The sequence below is a fragment of the Panicum virgatum genome, chromosome 7K (genome assembly GCF_016808335.1).
Source record: "Panicum virgatum strain AP13 chromosome 7K, P.virgatum_v5, whole genome shotgun sequence".
Classification (NCBI taxonomy): Eukaryota; Viridiplantae; Streptophyta; class Magnoliopsida; order Poales; family Poaceae; genus Panicum; species Panicum virgatum.
This window is the reverse complement of record NC_053142.1, coordinates 10854157-10861833: the sequence shown is the minus strand read 5'-3', so window position 1 is coordinate 10861833 and position 7677 is coordinate 10854157. Positions and strand designations below refer to the sequence as shown.

Sequence of the window (7677 nt, the reverse complement as noted above, 5' to 3'; positions counted from 1 at the left end):
GTCCCCACCGGGCCCGAGGCCAACACTGGATGTGACAATTTCGAGATCAAGACGGGTCTCATTACGATGGTGCAGGCCAGCCCTTTCATTGGCAAGGCCAATGAGGATGCCAGCGCTCATCTCCAGCAGTTCCTGGAGCTCTGCAGTACTTTTGTTATCAAGGGTGTATCTCAAGATGCAATCCGGCTCCATCTGTTTCTGTTCTCTCTCTTGGGGAGAGCGAAGCAATGGTTTTATGCTAACAAGGCTGCTATGGACACTTGGGACAAATGTGCCAAGGCATTCCTCACGAAGTTCTTCCCGACGGGCAAAACCAATGCTCTTCGTGGATGGATTTCAAACTTCCAGCAGGCATCAAATGAGTCAATTCCTGAAGCTTGGGAGAGACTTCAGGAGCACATTCTAGTGTGTCCGCACCATGGAATGGACAATTGGCTCATTCTTCAGAACTTCTACAACGGGTTGACGCAATCATCCCGTGACCATTGAAAAGCTACATCATTAATCGAGAAGATAGTATCCAACCAAGGTTGGAGTGATGATCGCCTCCAACCACGCCAGCGAGGCATGGACTCCGTCAAGGAGGCCAACATGCTCGCTATGAGGATTGATCCCCTCCTCAAGAAATTCGAGGATTATTCCCAAGATAAGGCATAAATGCAAACACTTCAAGCCTTGGAAACTCGCATGACGTGTGAGGTCTGTGGGAATGTTGGACATTCGAGAGATAATTGCCCGGAAACCCAAGAAGAAGCATTATATCTCAATGGTAACAACAACGGGTTTCGTCCACAAGGAGGTCAGGGGTGGATTCAATCACGCCCATACTATCAAGGAGGTAATGACAATTTAAATTCTTTCAATCCTAACCAACCTACCTTGAGAGATCATGTCTACGGCCAAGCGAAGATCAATGAGTCCCTTTAGAAGAAGTTGGCCGCTACAGACTGTTGGTGCCTACCAACGTCACCATCGAGAAAGCAGTGACGATGCCTGGAGACGCCAATTTGGGGTGGCAATATTTCATGAACCACGAATAAGTCAACAAGCGCATGGAATACCGCTGTAGCATTTTACCCGGGAGTATACTGGGGTGTCATTTATCTTTCCGCAGGGAAGGCGGTGAGTGAAGAGATATAGACTAGTTGATGAACTTTATCTAGATTGGATACTCTCATGCATAAACAGGGGTAAGATATATAACATGGTAGGAGGTAGTGTGACACACACAAAAACTACCCTCTAGATAAATAAATAAAGAAAAAGAAAAGACGCTTTAGGCCGGGAGCAAGGTAGAACTTAGAGCTCGAGTCAACTATGCTAGGCTAGCTATATCCACTACTAGAAAACAGGCCAAAGGTCCTGGCCAAAGGTACCAGCTGCTTTTGCAACCGGTACTGATGCGTGAAGGTAAGGGGTTTGGTACCGGGTTAAAGCATTACCCGGTACCAAAACCCCAGTATAGGCACCGGTTAGTGCCACCAACTGGTACCAAAAGAACAAGGAGGAATTGGTACCGGTTGGTGGCACTAACCGGTGCCTAAAGGGAGGACAATGGCACCGGGTTTTGCCATGACCCAGTGCCGCCATGTGCCCACAACAAAGGCACCGGTTGGTAACCTCAACCGGTGCCTATGCCTATTGTTTGGCACCGGTTGTTGAGCACCAACCGGTGCCTTTGAGCCACGCCTATAAATACCCCAACCCCTCCCCCCTCCAAGCTGCCGTGAACTCACTGTTCATGGCAGCTGAGTGAGGGGAGGGGAGGCGAATTTTGGTTTTTTTTCAAAAAAGGTTAGTTATTTTTTTCCATAACTTAGCAATTGGTTTTTAGAAGCAGTTATCACTTAATTTAGTTTATACATGTGATAATTATTTTTAGTTGTAGCATTTTATTGTAGTTATATGCGTTATCAATTTATTTGATATATGAATACTATCAAATTATTATATTTATATGTTTTATCAATTTATTTGATAAGTGAATAGTATCTATTTATTATAGTTATATGAATTATCAATTATATATTTGAATTCAAATTTTGTATGGAAATATTATCAATTACATATGCAAGGGTGCTTTATTTAGTTCCCTTCAAAATTCCAAAACTTTATAAGATTCCACATTCGAGATGCATGCTGTGCCAATTCGAGACCCACAGCTCAGCTAGGCCAGAAGGCCACATGCGTCGTTTCTTGTACAAAAATATAAAGTTCCATATAGAGAAACACAGTTTTTACATAGTCATGCAGTCAGAAGGCCATATGCATCAGTTATAATTTTGTAGTTCAGTTTTATTAATAGCGTATTCAATATTAGTTATAAATTGGTAGTATGAATGAACTATTTGTACACTACAATGATGTATATAAATGTATTGTGGACCCAGATGAGTCGGCAATGGATGTACATGGCCGACCGGTGTTCAAAGGAGTTCATTGATGGCGTGCATGAATTCATAGAAGTGGCCGAGAAACACAAGTATGGCGGTTTCGTTCGTTGTCTATGCAAATTGTGTAAGAATGAGAAGGATTACTCATCATCAAGAACCATCCACAGTCACTTGTTCAATAGTGGTTTCGTGCCGAACTACTATGTTTGGACCAAGCATGGCGAAAGAGGAATTATGCTAGATAATAATGTAGAAGAGGACAGGATTCCTGACTTTGCAGCCAATTATAATGTCTTTTTCAATGACACTGCAATGGGTGAGCCTGAAGAAGATACTAAAGGATACGTTGTAGAAGATGATCTTGGTCAGATGCTGCGCGAAACTGAGGAAGGTTGCGAAACAGAAAAGGAATCGAGAGATCTGAAGCGTATGTTGGAGGACTACAGAACATTGTTGTACCCTGATTGCAAACAAGACCAAAAGAAGTTGGGTACGACATTAGAATTGTTGCAATGGAAGGCATCAAATGGTTTGTCTGACAAGGGATTCGAGGAGTTGCTGAAACTTATAAAAAACTTACTCCATGAGGGTAACACCTTTCCGGCGACAACATACGAGGCAAAAAAAGTTGTTTGTCCTTTAGGATTAGAGTCATAGAAGATACATGCTTGTCCTAATGACTGCATCCTATATTGAGGTGAGTATGAAAATTTGGATTCATGCCCTGTATGCAATGCATGCCGGTATAAGATCCCTCGAGATGATCCAGGCGACGTTGAGGGGATGCGTGTCAAGAAGAGGGTGCCTGCCAAGGTGATGTCGTATTTCCCTCTAATACCACATCTGAAATGTTTGTTCATGAACAAAATGAATGCTAAATTGATTTGATGGCACAAAGAAGAACGTAAGCAAGACAATATGTTGAGACACCCCGCTGATGGGTCGCAGTGGAGAAAAGTGGACAGAACATTCCCAACATTTGCAAATGATGCGAGGAATATAAGGTTCGGCTTAAGTACGGATGGACATGAATCCTTTCGGTTAGCAGAGCAGTGGCCATAGTACCTGGCCTGTGACACTCTGTATATACAACCTTCTTCCCTGGTTGTGTATGAAGCAGAAATTTATTTTGATGCGGTGCTTATCCCCGGCCCGAAGCAACCGATAACGATATAGATGTGTATCTGAAACCACTGATTGAGGATCTTCTATTGTTGTGGAAAGAGGAGGGTGTTCGTATGTGGGATGCACACGCAGAGGATCATTTTAACCTTCGTGCATTGCTTTTCATAACTACCAATGATTGGCCAACACTAAGTAACCTCTCCGGACAATCCAATAAGGGTTATAGGGCATGCACCCATTGTTTAGAAGAAACCGACAGCACGTACCTCAAGCACTGTAGGAAGATCGTGTATATGGGTCATCGTCGATTTCTTCCAATCAAGCACCCATTAAGGAGGAGGCATGCTCACTACGATGGAAAGGCAGATCATCATACCAAGCCTAGGCACCATTGTGGGAAAATGGTGTTTGAAATGGTCAAAGATATAAAAGTAGTATTTGGAAAAGGACCCGGCAGCAGATCAGTGCAGAGTGATGACGGACGTGCACCTATGTGGAAGAAGAAGAGTATTTTTTGGGAGTTACCTTATTGGAAGTCTTAGATGTCCGCCACGCAATTGATGTGATGCACCTAACAAAAAATCTTTGTGTGAACCTTCTAGGCTTCCTTGGTGTCTACGGTAAGCCAAAGGATACATTGGAAGCGCGGCAAGATCTTCAACGTATGAAAGAACTGGGCCGCCCTACATCCAGAAAAAAGGGATAAATGACGTCATTATCTAGGTCATGCGTGCTACACTCTTAGTAAGGAAGAGAAGCAAAGTATGTTCGACTGTTTGAACAGTATCAAGGTCCCATCAGGCTACTCTTCGAATATAAAGAGGCTACTGAACGCAATTGATGACGCAATTGATTTCAGTTGCACTTAGAGGTATTCTACCAGCTAATGTTCGAGCAACAATTATAAAGCTATGCGCCTTTCTCAACATAATTTCTCAGAAGGCAATCGATCCATCGAGTTTAAGCAGGCTACAAGAGGATGTTGTCCAAAGTTTAGTCAGTCTTGAAATGATATTTCCTCCATCATTCTTCAATATTATGATGCATCTTCTAGTTCACCTGGTCAAAGAGATTGGTATTCTCAGTCCTATTTTCCTTCATAATATGTTCTCTTTTGAACGATACTTTGCAGTCCTAAAGAAATACATTCGTAATCAGGCTCATCCAGAAGGAAGCATTGCGAAGGGTTACGTCACAGAGGAGATCATTTAGTTTTGTGTTTACTATGTGGAAGAACTCTGCCCAATTGGGATTCCAGTATCACGTCATGAGGGGAGGCTGATTGGAAAGGGCACACTTGGAAGAAAATCAGTAAATGCCACAGATCATGCCACGTTGAGCAAAGCACATCTCACAGTTCTGCAACAATCAGCCTTAGTGGCTCCATACATGGAGGTGCACATGCAAATTGTGCGAAGCATATACCCTTTGAAGTCTGAGACATGGATTACAAAACATCATAACGATACATTCGCCACCTTGTTGCAGAAGGAAGTCATGGCCAACGATCAAATTCAGGAGTAGCTAGCTTGGTTGGCCTGGGGTCCGGCAAATTCAATCCTGATGTACCAAGGATATGAAATTAATGGTTACACATTTTATACAAGAGCCCAAGATAACAAGAGCACCAATCAAAATAGTGGTGTCCGTATAGATGCCACCGACTCTAGTGGCCAAACGAACTCATATTTTGGTTACATTGAAGAGATCTAGGAACTCGACTATGGGCCGTTGAAGATACCTCTATTTCATTGTCAATGGGTTAAACTCACAGGAAAAGGTGTCGATATCGACGAGTACGGAATGACAACGGTAGACCTCAAAGAGCTTGGCTATCGAGACGAACCATTTGTCCTAGCTAAAGATATCACTCAAGTTTTCTATGTACAGGACATGTCTAGCAAACCGAGAAAGGACAAGTCCAGGAATAAATCAAGTTTTGTAGGTGCCGGAGATGAGCAAAAGCGCCATATTGTTCTGGCAGGAAAAAAGAAAATTGTGGGAGTCGACGATGTCACAGATGAAGAAGAATACAATAAGGTTGAAGATATGACTCCGTTCGCAGTGGAGGTTGACACAAGTATTCTTTTAGCCGAAGAGGAGGCTCCGTACGCACGTCATGATCATAATGAAGGGACGATTGTAAAGCGAACCATCATTAATATTCCCTTAGTTGAATGATTATGTCTTGTAATATTTTCTGTGAATATTATCAGATTTCTTATGCAATGAATTGATCTATTGGGCAATTAAATGATTTATTATGCAATTATTTGATTTATTATGATTTATTATGCAATTAAAATGATTAGTTATACACCTAAATGATTTATCATGTAGTAATTAGAATTATTGTGCATTTAAATGATTTATTATGTAATTATTTAATTTATTATGCAATTAAAATAATTAGTTATGCACCTAAATGATTTATTATGAAGTAATTAAAATTATTGTGCATTTAAATGATTTATTATGCAATTATTTGATTTATTATGCAATTAAAATAATTAGTTATGCACCTAAATAATTTATTTTGTAGCAATTAAAATTATTGTGCAGTTAAATGATTTATTATGCAATTATTTGATTTATTTTGGTTTATTATGCAATTAAAATAATTAGTTATGCACCTAAATGATTTATTATGTAGCAATTATTTGATTTATTATTATTAGGGAATTAACAGATTTATTAGGCAATTAAAAGATTTATTAGTGAATTAACAGATTTATTAGAAAACGAGAAAGGTGAAAAGAATAGAAAGCCTTAGGTACCGGTTAGAATTATCAACCGGAACCTAAGGCAGCCAATTCGAAAAAAAAGGGGATGGCCGCGGGTTCGAACCGTGGCGGCGGCGCACAAATTACACAGAGTTACCATTGAGATATCGAGGGATTTTAGATCTCATACTGCCAGCAATCTACAAAAGCAAATTTCAAAGACCCTAAGGCACCGGTTTTGCTTCTCCACCCGGTGGGAAATTTCATTCCCGCCCGTTGGGCCCCTAAGGCACCGGGTGGAGCTGCAACCGGTGCCTATGGCTTTACTAAGGCACCGGGTGGAACTGCAACCGGTACCTAAGGAGCTTTTAGGTACCGGTTGAAATTATCACCCGGTGCCAAAGGCTTAGGGTAGTTAAGCACCGGCCCTTCTTCCTCATTTCCCCCTCCTCTCGCGATTGCCGCCGGCCTCCGATCATCCACCTCGCCGCCTCACTGCGCCACCGGCCTCGACGACGCTCGCGCCCCTGCCCCGGCCGCCGCGACATCTCCTTGACCCGCCACCTCGACCTCCACGCGTGCCCTCGACGCCTCGACGCCCCCTCGACCGCCGCGTACGAGAGGCGCCGCCGCCCACCGGCCTCGAAGCCGCTCCGGTCCACCTCCACCCGAATAGAGCTCGTGGTAAGCTTCCCCACACCCTCCTCATCCTCTCCGACCCCTTTCCCCTCTCTTTCCGGCACCGCATTGCCGGGGCGCAGCAGCACCGCCGCGGTTGGCGTCCCGCCGCCGCACGCACATCGCGGGCAGCCCCTACGCGCCGCCGCACGCCGCCGCCGCACGCCCCGAAGCCACGTTGCCTCCCTGCCGCGGGCGCGCGCCGCACTCCCGCCGCCCGGCCCTGCACCGGCCGAAATGCTGCCGCCGCCGTGCCATGGCGTGCGCGAGCTGGGGCTGGGCTGGGCCTCTCACTGACCAGTGGGGCCCAGCTGTCAGCCCCTGTTTAGGGTTTAGGGTTTTCCAAAATTGTTTAATTCGGCTGAGATTTTGTAAAATGCATAACAAATCACAGAAAAATGGTAAAAATATAAAATCAACTTTGTTAGTTCAGTTGCATCTAGATCTTCGAAGGAAAAATACTCGTGCATGTTAGATGTCAGTATTATCTGTGTTAGTTTGTTATGTATATGTATATACTATATAATGTATAATTAGATAGAATTTAAATAATTTCTGTATAATTAGTTTGTATTATATATGTATATATGTATAATTTATTACTTTTTCTTTACATGTGTAATTTAGATGTACTTGTATCGCATGTTAATTTATTTATATACATTAGTTAGAGAAGGAAATGGAGAGAATTTAGTTAGAGAGAATGTAGTCATTATTTTTTTTGCCATTATTTGATATTATCTAGAATTTAGTTATTT

General features: G+C 42.9%; 1 non-coding gene across 1 annotated transcript; it reads right to left on the bottom strand.

Annotated features, from left to right (window-relative positions):
• Positions 1-318: 318 nt before the first annotated feature.
• LOC120643212 lies at positions 319-425 on the bottom strand. The gene has a single exon (XR_005662902.1). It is a non-coding gene; the product is annotated as a small nucleolar RNA R71 (small nucleolar RNA).
• Between the last annotated feature and the right edge of the window lie 7252 nt (positions 426-7677).